Genomic DNA, 12,796 nt, shown 5'->3' with positions numbered 1-12,796 from the left:
AAAAGGAGGAAGAGGAGGAGGAGCTAAGTTCTGTTGCAGGCTGGGAACCGCGCAGCCAGTGGGGAAAGGGGAGGAGCCTCTGCCGGTCTCCCCTCGCCCCCCCCCCCCGGGGGGCTGGGTGCTCACACTGGAGAACCAAGACTGCAGCTGTGGGACACAAGTGGATCACACGACAGCGAAGCAGCTGCAGCTTCTGTCATAAAGAGAGATAAAATGCCACTGGAGTTCTGAGGAGAGAGAGAGGCCCCTGAGCGTGGGAGCCGAGAGCAGGGGAAGACAGGAAAGAAATTTAGGAAAGGACGTGAGAGACACGGGGGCAGTAGGTGTTGGCTGCAGAGGGAGAACAAGGCGCGTGCACGCGCGCAAGCTCCCACGCGTTCCCGTGGGTAAGCGTAACCATGTGCATGCGGAGGCCAAGCTCCCCTGTTGGTTCTCACGTGCTTCCAACCCTTTTGTTTGAGACAAGGTCTCCCGTTAACATGGAGCTTGACCACATGGGCTTCCAGGGACCTACCCGTCGGACTCTCGTTGCCCGTCATTGAGATTATAGCATGCCATCAAGTCAGGCTTTTTTCTTGAATTAATTACATTTGTTTATTTAATGTGTGGAAATGCATAACACCCACAATGTGCTTCTGTGTGTCATAGGGTAACCTGAGGGAGTCCTTCTCTCCTATCTTGAGGGTCCCAGAGACCAAACATGTTTAGTGGCAAGTGTCTCTATTCGCTGAGCCATCTCACTGGACTCTGGATTACGTTTTGTTTTGTTTTTTTTTTTTTGTACAAGGTCTCTTTAAGTAACCCAGGCTGTTGTCTTGGAACTTGCAGTGTACAGCAGGCTAACCTTGAACTCAGAGATCCACCTGCCTGTGTCTCCTGGGGGTGGTGTTAAAGGCATGTGTGACCACACCCAGCTTTTCTTCTTTCTTTCTTTCTTTCTTTCTTTCTTTCTTTCTTTCTTTCTTTCTTTCTTTCTTTCTTTCTTTCTTTTTCTTTCTAACATGAGCCCTAAGGATCTGAATATCTGTGAGACCAGCACCTTAGCAACTAAGCCATCCCACCATGAAAGACCCAAGCCTGAGATCCAGCTGCTTTGCTAACTAGCTTAGGCAAGTTAACGTGATCTCTCTAAGCCTGGTTCTGCATCCACAAAGGGGGATTTGTGTCAGCCTTGTGGTTGCTATGGAGATAAATGAAACCATGCAATTAAAGTGCCTTGCATAGTACCTGGCTTGAACAAGTATCTAGATGCATTTGGTGATCTCGAGAAAAGCAGGAACAATAGAGTTTGGCAACTGTGTCAATTTGGGACGGGAAAGAAAGAAGGACAGGCAAAGGTGAGGCAGGGTGGAGGATTTTTGTGACCAGGATTTTGGGTCAGGCATCAGGGAAGTATATTTCAAAAGAGTCATGGAGATGAGATGCATAGGACTCTGGTGATCCTAGCAGGCTTCTGAGAGGGGCCATCAGCTAAATTCTGCTTAGGGGAAAAAAAAAAAAAAACCTAAAGAAGACAGCTGGCCAGACTGAGGCTAGCCTGAAGACAGCCTGAGTTCCCCAGACTCTCGCTGACTGAGCCCAAGGTGGATGGAAAGAGAGGTAAAAGTCAATCTTGCTTGCAAACTACAAAGAAGAGACACCCAGCCTTGTTTCTCATAAATGCCATGAGGTTTTCCAGGGGAGTCGGTCAGCTGTGTTCCACTGCTTGCCCTCGCTCCACAGTTCATGGCAGTACCTGCCCAGAATCTCTCTCTCATCCAGGCCCAATGAGACCTCCTAGTTCACTGCAACAAGTTCCTAAACCCCTGCCTTCCCTCCTCTCAGGTCTAAGCATAGCCCCTGTCCCCTTAGCTGGACTCCCGGCACAGACTGCTCAGGTGGCTGGACCTGTAGTATCTAGGCTGGCCGCCTCAGTGACTTGCTTCTCCCAGTAAATCCATGTGAAATCTACGTCAGAGGTTTCTGAACCCACGACCCAATTGCACTGCAATCTCTAACAGTGTATTTCTTTCATCTGCAGGGAAATCAATGCTTGCTATCTTCCTTCCTTCCTTTCTTTCTTTTGTTAACTTTTTAGGGGCTTGGGCTAGAACCCAGAGCCTTTCCCATACGGGCAAGTACCTTACCACAGAGCTACAATCCCAACTCCAAGTTATTTTATTTTTGTTGTTGTTGTTTGGTTGGTTGGTTTTTTTTTTTTTTTTTTTTTTTGGTTTTTCAAGACAGGGTTTCTCTGTGTAGTCCTGGCTGTCCTGGAACTCACTTTGTAGACCAGGCTGGCCTCGAACTCAGAGATCCACCTGCCTCTGCCTCCCGAGTGCTGGGATTAAAGGCGTGCGCCACCACCGCCCGGCTCCAACTCCAAGTTATTATTATTTTTTTATTAAGTCCTAGGTGTTTCTGACCAGCAGAATTTGAGAATCTCTGAAGAGTTCTTTCACAGATGGAGGGTCTTTTCTTTCATTCAGACATGCTTGCACACATGAACCAAACACTGAGTGTACCCTGTGGACTTCACTATCTTCTCACTGGGAAAACAGCCATGGCCACCCAGAAACACACTGGCAAATATAGGCAAGATGGCTCAGCAGGCAAAGAAGCTTGCCTCTAAGCCTGGTGTTCTGTGTTCAATTACCAGAAATGACATTAAGAAGAGAGGAAATCTGTCCCCACACCCTAAGTTGCCCCTGACCTCCAATCATTTACCATGGAACTCAGGTACCCAGTCACATGCAGAATAAACACATGCTTTTAAAAAGGGCTTTCCTCAACGAGTGCTATTTAATAATTTTTTGCACGCTTGTGCTTTTCCTCATCACGTGAACCCCAGGGTGTAAAGAGCATGCTTTAACCAGTAGGGCAAACTACCTATCATGTGCTTTCCACAGGCAGCAGGGACCACAAGCAGCAGGGACTTGTCTTCTTTTGGCTTTGATTTTAAAATCCCCTGATTCTTCTCCTTGGTCGTTCTAAGATAGGGTCTCTCTGTGTAGCCCAAGCAGGCCTCTAACTCAAGATCTCCTTGTCCACCTCACAAGTGCTAGGATTGTAGGTATGTGCCACACTATCCAGCTCAGTTCCTTTTTTTAATGTGCATTGGTGTTTTGTCTGCATGAACGTGTGTGAAGGTGACAGAGCCCCTGGAATTGGAGTGACAGACAGTTGTGAGCTGCCACGTGGGTGCTGGGAACTGAACTTGGGTCCTCTGGAAGAGCAGCCAGTGCTCTTCAGTGCTGAGCCATCTCTCTAGGCCCGCCCCCAAGTCAATTATTTTTTAATCTATCATATTTATCAAAAAATAAGGCTCTATACTATAGAGGGAAAAGAGAAGTTTAGGTGATTTTGTATTCAATCTCTGCCATATATATATATATATATATATATATATATATATATATATATCATAATAATTATACAATGTATGTAATTTATTTATTTATTGGAGGGTGTCCCACGGCACCCATGTGGAGGTCAGAAAACAACTTTCAGGAGTTGGTCCTCTCCTTCCACCATGTGGGCTCCTGGAATAGAGCTCAGGTCACCAGACATGACAGCACCTTTACCCACTGGACAATCTAGCCAGCCACAGCAGTGAGACCTTCAACAAATGCCTTAAACTCTAAACCTGTCATTTACAGCTATTCATGAGGTTGAAGATCATGTGTGTAAAATATCTGGCATATGGAAGACACTCCGACTCCATAAGGCAGCTATTAACTGATTCTGTTAATGAACTATATGACCACTCCAAGTCTGACTTTCATATATGTAAAACAGGAACATTCATAAGTGAAGCTTAAAGGAGAAAGCTGATACAGCCTAAGGCCTGATACATTGTAATTACGCATAAAAACCTCAGCAACTATCCAGCACTCCTGTTGCTCCTTCAACAACATACCCAACTATTATTTCTGGCATAGATCCTTTGGCAAAACGAATTCTTCTCTCCCAGGCTTTTCATGCCTGAGACACACCTACCAAGGCCCACTAAAGAGGCCCCAAAGAGCCCGAAGGGAAAGAACAGGGTGTTCATTGGAGCGCTAGCCTCCTGTTCCAGCGAGCAGCTCTGGCCCTCTGCCAACCCCGTGGACTTCTCATCACAGGCCAGAGTCCAGGACGAGCACCCCTCTTGGGATTCCTTTCAGACAAAGCTCTCTGCAGGCTATGGGCTTGAGGCCTACCTGATCTTTGGACTCTGGAGGAAGTGAAGAAATAACCTGGTTTTAGATGAAGACATGAAGAACTCCAGGGACGGGATTGAGCAATGAGGCGGTAAAACTAGAAGAGCTGCCTGACGGGAACGTTCTAGGGCAGCAACAAGAGAACCCCTGTTGCTTGTGGAGGCTTTGCAGTTTACAAAGTACTTTCATACACTGTGATATAAAAGAGGAGGAGGAGGAGGAGGAGGAGGAGGAGGAGGAGGAGGAGGAGGAGGAGGAAAACGGGAAAGAGGAGGAGGAGAAAAGGAGGAAAAGAAAAAAGAGGAAGAGGAAGAAGAGGAAAAGGGGGAAGATGGAGGAGGAGGGGGGAGGAGGAGAAGGAGGAGAGGAGGAGGAGGAGGAGGAGGAGGAAGGAAGGAGTGAGTCCCAGAGAGCCTGTATGATTGGCCCAAGGTCAGGGAGAGTGAGGCAGAGTTCTTTGCTCCACTTCAAGTTCATAGCACTGTGGGGAAGAATTTGGGTGTCTTCTTCCAGCATTATGGAAAACAAGACAGCGAAGAGTGGAGCACAGCGTGAAGGACACAAAGCTGCCTGCTTTCAAGGACGTGAGCCAAGGGCAGGGCAGGAATCTCAGGTGAAGGAGTGACAGTCCTCGATGACCCTGGAAGGGCTTAGGTGCGGGGTGGATTCTGACAGGACTTCTCTGAATAGGAAACAGAGACGATGAAGAGCAAAGATTAGCGCGCAGATTCCGGGATTGAGAGACAAAGAGCCCCCACGCTGGAATATGAAAAGGTCTTTGGAGAGCTCCGTTAAGAACTAGAGCTTCGGTCAATCAAACTTACCCAGTCACGCTGATCATTCAAAAGCTACCTGAGAAGGGTCACTCGGAGGAAACCCGACACCGCCCAGGAGCCCGTGGCCCTCTGGGAGTAGTAGTTCTTTCACTTAACTTGCCAATTTAAACGCATCGCCTGTTTACTACAAGTCCCAGGACGCAACGTGGCTCCTTGTCGTTCCCAGGACTACAATTCCCAGATTTCCTGACTACACTCTTGGGCGGTGTGAAATCGGCCAGGACCCGGGATGCGGTGAGATTGCGCCCCCTGGTGTCTGAGGAGCAGCAGCCGCAGTGACACGCCTCGAGCGGAGGATTATAGTACTGGGAAGTAACCCTCCGCCTAACCCGTCCTCAGATAGTTCCCGGCGTGCCTGGAAACATACCCGGCTTCACTTTGTTCTCAGGGAGATTGGGGATGAGAGGGTGTTTTCCATTTCTGTAGACATTTTTTTTTCCTATGAAAATATGAAACTGATTGTCGAGGACGCATCTAGCTGTTCCTGGAGACACCTGAGATTTTCCATTGTTCTCAGGAGACTCAGCTGAGAACAAGGAGGAACCTGAGGGATCTTGGGGTCCATCCACAACCCAACCGTCCTTCCCCTACTCGCCTCCATTTGAGTGAACGGTGCTTGGTTTTTTGAGATGCACTGATGAACAAGATATTGTCTCTAGAGTTAACAGAATTCACTATCTAGTAGAATTCAGAAAAGGGAGGGGCCGAGCCACAGCAAGTGCGGGAGGCTCGAATAGCACCCGCCCGAGGTAAGAAAAGGGAGCCCTGCCTCAAGATGCTTAAAGGAAGAAATGCCAATTAGTAGTACAGGGAGTGTGTAGCTCTCTGATGAGAGGTAGTGAATTCACTCTTACATAGGAGATGAGGGCCGGACTGGAGAGTCCTATAATGTCAACCAAGACTGGATCATCTCGAAAACAAAACAAAACAAAAGACTGGATCATCCACGAGGCTCAAAAACACCCCATGGGTGTTGGGGCACCTGTCCTTGTAGTTCAGAACATAGAGGCTGGGCCTAGACTACATAGTGAGACTCTTTGTCAAAGTACCACCACCACCACCACAGCGCGCGCACACACACACACACACACACACACACACCTAAAAACCTAATGAATGAGGTCCCTATTGCTTACCCTGGCATTTAAGAGCCCACTGACGCCGGGCGGTGGTGGCGCACGCCTTTAATCCCAGCACTTGGGAGGCAGAGGCAGGCGGATTTCTGAGTTCGAGGTCAGCCTGATCTACAGAGTGAGCTCCAGGACAGCCAGGGCTATACAGAGAACCTGTCTCTAAAAAAAAAAAAAAAAAAAGAAATAAGAAAAAAAAAAAAGAGCTCACTGATGTGCTGTTCACTGGACCTCCAGTAGGAGTCCCCACCCCCTCTACCCAGCCCGGATCCCAGCTACTAGCAACCAATGTGTTAGCAAGCCGAGGGTACCCTGGGTCTTCACTGTTCTTGCCACTCCTGACCTGGTATTCTGGTGTCTTGAAGGTACTCTTCCCTGCCTGGTGGGCTCTCTACTCCTGGCCTGTTTCTAAGTTTCACTCTCCAAGACACTTTAATGACCCTGTCTTCTCAACCCATCTCTGCTTCCTCTCAGTTGCTGGAACATTTGCAGATAGATATCTTCCTTCTTGCTGGGAGATTTCACCTCCACCATTAATGGCATCCAGAGTGAAGATCTTTTGTGGGTTTTGTTTTGTTGTTGGTTTGGTTTAGGGGTTTTTGTCTGTTTTGAGGGAAAGAGATGTAGGAGCCGTAGAGAACCACACGTGGGTCCATCCAGGGTAACGATTTATATTTAAGGTTAGATATTGGGAAACACCTCTAATTGTGTGGGCATCTTGTTAATTGAGCATTACCAACTATATAAAGCTATTGGATAATCTTTAAGCATTAGAGTCTCATCTCTACCGGGTACCACGTGGATGGCAGGATGGTCTGGGCTCAGCCAAGCATTGTGGAGACAGCATGGGAGATTGGCAAAGCTATCTCCCACACTGGTGTCTCGTGGGTGGCAGGGCTGGTGCCTTTGACCCGCATGAGCTGCGGTCAGAGTTGAGCATCGGTGGGAGCACACTGCTGCTCTTGGCCTCAGGGCTTGTCTAGTCGGGAACATGGTGGCCCCATAAAAACAAGCCAGTTTGGGTGCCACCATTTTAAATATTATCATTAACAGATCTGCATGTCCTTTGAATCACCAGGGTCTTGAATCCTGCTTTACCTAAACGTTTCCTTTACGTTCCTAATATGTTTCCTTCTGGAACATATTGCCACAGATATCCTTCCAGAGCCATGATAAGGTCATCAGAAGGATGCTAACAGCAATATATTAGGTCACAGCTTTACCTAAAGCTGTGGTTGGTGCTGATGGACACAGAACATAAACATTTTAGTGTGGACCAGAGAAGGTTCTCTTTGGCTGATTAATCCAGGCTGTGAAGCTGGTCCGGGGCACTCATAACAACACAGAGTCCCAGGTCATGAAAGGAAGAGCCAAAAATGATGTATCTCCATCATCTATCTCCAGCCAGGCATGCAGACCTCCAATAATGTAGGCTTTCTTTCCAGTCAGCTACCATGCCAACACTAACCTTTCTCTTGTGCCTAAGCCAGGTGGGTGGAGATTTGATCAGTAACATAGAAAAGGCTGCTCTTCATCCAGTAAGAAAAATGACAAACAGCCGGGCGGTGGTGGCGCATGCCTTTAATCCCAGCACTTGGGAGGCAGAGGCAGGCGGGTCTGAGTTCGAGGCCAGCCTGGTCTACAGAGTGAGTTCCAGGACAGCCAGGGTTACACAGAGAATCCTCTCTGGAAAAACAAACAGAAGAAGAAGATGAAGAAGAGGAGGAGCAGGAGGAGGATGGGAAGGGAAGGGAAGGGAAGGGAAGGGAAGGGAAGGGAAGGGAAGGAAGGAAGGAAGGAAGGAAGGAAGGAAGGAAGGAAGGGCAAACAGCAGGTTGGTATCTTACATACTGTACTTTGTGACCAGAGCTGTGACAGTATAAAATGGCGAAGAATAAAGACGCTGATCTCTGCTTCCCCAGTGAGCTGAGTCCTTTGCTGGTCTTCATTTTGGTGTTCATGATCTTGTCGACACGGAGTCTCATGCTTACATGTCAAGTGGGCTTCTGCCCTGAGCCCTCTCTCCAGTTTCCCTTTCCCTGATTTGTAAAAAGATTTATTTTGTTTTATATGCATGGATGTTTTAAATTTATGTATATATAATGCACCACATGCGTGTCTTGTGCCACAAGAGGCCAGAAGAGGGCGTCAGATCCTCTGAAACTGCAGTTTCAGACCGAGAGGGGAGAGGAGAGGGGAAGAGGGAGAGAGAAAGAAGGCCAAGCAATCTTTTTATACTTGAGCCACGCTGTTACCTGACTGTTGCTAGGTAACTGTTGGGCAGAGCCTAGAAGAAATGCTAACCTTCCTGGCCCCTAGAGGAAACCTCTTCTCTCGTAAGTGGGGCAAGCAATAGTTTGTAAATGTTGACAATGGTATTTTATGCTCCTTGAATGATACCCATGTCAGTGCCATTCTCTTCCAAGGCCAGAGGAACACAGCTGCCAGGAAGCACGCTGCATTTACACTTGTTGCAGGGAAGGGTAAAGCAGGTTGCAGGGATGGGGAGTGAGGGTTCAGTAAGATGGCGTTGCAAAGGACTTCCTACCTAGTCCGGACTTTTGCTAGCTTATCTGGGGGACTGCTAAAATAAATAAATAAATAAATAAATAAATAAATAAATAAATAAATATCTGTAAATAAATAAATAAATAAATAAATAAATAAACGAGCTTTAAAAATTTAAAGAAGTTGCAATAAGTGCTTGGTTTCAGGTCCCAGGACCTGAAGTGAGTATTTTACACATCAAAGCAGACCTGGCCTCCAGGTTTTCCCAGCATCCCTCAGTCCCTACCTGGCACACTCTGCCCTCACCCCTGAACTTTCTCAGGGGCTAGGCTGCTCTTCCCCCAGAGGCTCTTCCCTCTATAATCCAGACATTTTGGTCTCCCTAGCCCCACCCCTCCTCCTCTTCTTTCTCTGTGCTTTCTCTCTTTCTCTTCCCCCTCCCCTTTCTCTCCCTTCCTATGGCAACTCCTCTGACCTCAGTCCTTGGAGATTGCTTCCCAATAAACCTGTGTTTAATATAATTTAATCTGGCTTGAATTGGCTCATTTCCCTTGTGGAGAAATAACTTATCAATGAGTTGATGAAAAGCTATCCTCTGCAAAAGCAGTAACCACAGAGCCACCTCCCCCTGTCCTATCTTTTAAATTATTATTATCTTTGAGACAGCGTCTTACGCATCCCAGGATGGTCTCAGACTTGCTTTATAACTGAGGACAGCACTAAACTCTCAAGCCTCCTGCTTCCATTTCTGGAATGCTGAGATTTCGGGTGTGCACCACATTTCGGGTGTGAATGCTGACCTACACCTGTAGCCCATAAACTTATTTTTAATTTCTCATTTTTTTCGGAGACGCTAAGGATTTAGCCCATATAATAAAAAAATAATAAATTCAGTGAGGACCAAAAACTAGCTTTCTCTGTGCTTATGTACTAATTCTTTTTTTTTTTAATTTATTTTATATATGTGAGTACACTACCACTCTCTTCAGACACACCAGAACAGTGCATTGGATCTCATTACAGATGGTTGTGAGCCACCATGTGGCTGTTGGGAATTGAACTCAGGACCTCTGGAAGACCTCTGAGCCATCTCTCCAGCCCCGTACTAATTCTTTTATAAAATAAAATATTAACCTTTATTTTTATTTTATGCACATGGGTATTTTGCTTACAGGTATGTCTGTGTAACCTATGCAGTACCAGCAGAGGGCAAAAGTGTCGGAACCTCTGGAATTACAGATGTTTGTGGGCTGGGAACCTCTGGAATTACAGATGTTTGTGTGCTGCATGCCCGGGTTCTCCGGAAAAACAGCCAGTCCTCTTAACCCGTAAGTCACCTCTCCAGCCTCTACCTCCAGACTCCTGACCGAGGAATGGTCTTCTGTAGGGGATATGATCCTCTCCGATGGAGCTTGCACCATCGGGAGGGACACACATGGAGCAGTGATGGAGGAAAGCAACGCCAGCTGGATTAGCTGACTCAACCCTGGTGCTCAACGGAGACACTGATGCCCCAGCCACTTGGCCCTCACATTAGAGGAGTCAGTTTCTGAACTGTGTTCTGAGTCCAACCACATGTACCAGTCAGTGAGTAACCCTGTGTGCTGGTTTGTATATGCTTGGCCCAGGGAGTGGCACAATTAGGAGGTGTGGCCTTGTCGGAGTGGGTGTGTCACTGTGAGGGTGGGCTTGAAGACCCTCATCCTAGCTGCCTGGAAGCCAGTCTTCTCCTAGCAGCCTTCAGATGAGGATGTAGAACTCTCAGCTCCTCCTGCACCATGCCTGCCTGGACGCTGCCATGTTCCTGCCTTGATGATAATGGACTGAACCTCTGAACCTGTAAGCCAGCCTCAATGAAATGTTGTCCTTATAAGAGTTGCCTTGGTCATAGTGTCTGTTCACAGCACTAAAACCCTAACTAAGACACTGTGTGTCTCATGTGCTGTTGTGTTTTGTTTTTTCATTTAATCCTCCAGTGGAGCGTACCTTTTTATTTCCAGAACAGAAAACAGCCGTCCTATTTCTCAAACAAGGAAACACAGGGGTGAAAAAGTCCCAACAGACACTGTCAGTTGCCCACTTATATCCTTTACCCCACCCCCAGTCGCCTCGGTGGGGAAGTCCCTCCAGCCGCTGAGGGCGCCTTCACTCAGGCTCTGGCTTCTGTCCAGTTGCTTCCTTGCCTGCAGTGAGGCGAAACATCATGGCAGCAAGTGCAAAATGGTGCAGAGTGGCTCACCTCAATGTGGAGGGAAGGCAGAGACGGCAGGAAGGGGTGCGGACACTGCTGAATTAGGTGCTCCCCATGGTCCCCAACCTGCCTCTCAGCAGCTCCTCCGCAGCAGCTCAGGTCATCACCCCAAGTACATGAGAGGCCCTGGCCGCCCCAGATCTTTCTCCCCTCTCTCCTCCCCTCTCCCCCTCCATCTCTCTCCCTCTCTCTTTCCTTTCCTCCCTCTCCCTCTCCTTCTCTCTATCCCTCCCTCCCTCTCTATCACCCTCTCCCCCTTTCTCTCATTCCCTCTTTATCCTGTTCATTCATTCATTCATTCATTCATTCATTCTCTCTCCCTCTCTCTTTTCTCTCCCTCCCTGTCTCTCATTCTCTCTGTCTTGTTCATCTGTTCTCTCTCTCCCTCTCCCTCCCCCCTCCCCTCTCTCCTGTCCCCATTCCAAGACACCCTTTAACTCTCCCCCTTCCCGCAGTAAACCTCTTGCCCTAGATCTGTTTCATGGGGTGTGACTTTGTGGCGTTCCTTGGCTCCAACCAGAACAAGGTACCTTTTCACTGCTGTATCCTAATGGTGCCCCTTAGGGCATGCTCCCAGTAACCTACTTGCTCCAACCAGGCCCCGCCCTGAACTCATTGATGAATTAACTTGATGGTAAAGTCAGCACCTCGATGAGTAAAAGTCACTTCTCAATGGTGCCTTCAGCTGGGGCTGGGGCTCGGCTGGTAGAGTGCTTGCCTAGTGTGCACAAAGCCCTGGGTTCCATTCCCAGCAGCAGTATAAAATTGGGTGTGGTGGTATTGCCTATAATCTCAGGTATAGACAAAGGAGCAGAAGTTCAAAGTCATCCTGGGCTACATAATGAATTTAAGGCTAGCCTGCGATATTTAAGACCCTATCTTCAAACAAACAAACAAAAACAAACAAACAAACAAACAAACAAAAAACCAATGTGCCACCAGCTAGAAACAGCCTGTGTTTGACACATGAGCCTGTTTTAGGCATGTGTAGTGGTTTGAATAGATATGGCCCCCATAGATTCATGTATTTGAATGCTTGGCCCACAGGGAGTGGCACTATTAGGAGGTGTGGCCTTGGGTGGGTGTGGCTTCATTGGAGGTGTGGCCTCATTGGAAGATTCTGTCACTGAGATGGAGCTTTGAGGGCTCCTATGGTCAAGCTCTGCTTACTGTGGCACAGTGTCCAGCTGCCTTCGGATCTAGATGTAGAACTCTCTGCTCCCCCAGCACCATCTCTTCCTGCAAACCTCTATGGCTTCCCTCCATGATGATAATGAACGGGACCTCTGAAACTGTGAGCCAGCCCCAATTAAGTGTTTTCCTTTATAAGAGTTGCCTTGGTCATGGTGTCTCTTCACAGCAGTAGAAACCAAACTCAGCATTTCATATCCAAACCATGGCATTCATCCTCATGTCATCCTGTCCTCTCTCTGACAAATTCCAAATGTCACTGCATCATCAGGAAGGACCAAGTCTGTGCCTGGGCGCTTAGACTCTCACCCAGTTAGCATGATAGATTTAAAATGTCAGTCATAGCATGCCCATTAGTAGGCAGGAAACAGAAGAAGACTAAGGTGACCAGGTGGCCTGTCAGAGTCTTTTACTCAGTGACCAGCAGAGCCAGGATCAAAGCTCCCGTGTACCTATTCTGCTGGGACATCTTGATTCCTGGTCACAGAAAGGACTGGAAGTGAAGTCTTTGGGGCCCCATATTCTTCCTCTCTCCTGACTCCAGGCCTGGGTGTGACCTCCAGATCACCAGAGCCCTGCCTGGGAGTGGGGGGTGGGGGACATTGGAGCCCAGAGCAGGGAGAGCTGGCAGAGGGAAGCTGGGCGGGGCATTCCGCATTCTGCTCTCTAGCTCCCTCCAGGCCTTTGAGAGTTTACTTG

The 12,796-nt window shown here is 48.0% G+C and overlaps 1 protein-coding gene across 1 annotated transcript in view; it reads right to left on the bottom strand.

Annotated features, from left to right (window-relative positions):
• Pafah2 (platelet activating factor acetylhydrolase 2) overlaps positions 1–5,053 on the bottom strand; it is a 32,102-nt gene extending 27,049 nt beyond the window's left edge. Inside the window, exon 1 of the mRNA XM_028759757.1 lies at positions 5,006–5,053. The gene's annotated coding sequence lies outside the window, so the exon portion shown is untranslated. The remainder of the gene's footprint in view (positions 1–5,005) is intronic.
• Between the last annotated feature and the right edge of the window lie 7,743 nt (positions 5,054–12,796).

This window comes from Grammomys surdaster, unplaced genomic scaffold (assembly GCF_004785775.1).
Source record: "Grammomys surdaster isolate TR1022 unplaced genomic scaffold, NIH_TR_1.0 126313, whole genome shotgun sequence".
In the NCBI taxonomy this organism is placed as follows: Eukaryota; Metazoa; Chordata; class Mammalia; order Rodentia; family Muridae; genus Grammomys; species Grammomys surdaster.
This window is presented reverse-complemented; position numbering and strand designations above follow the sequence as displayed.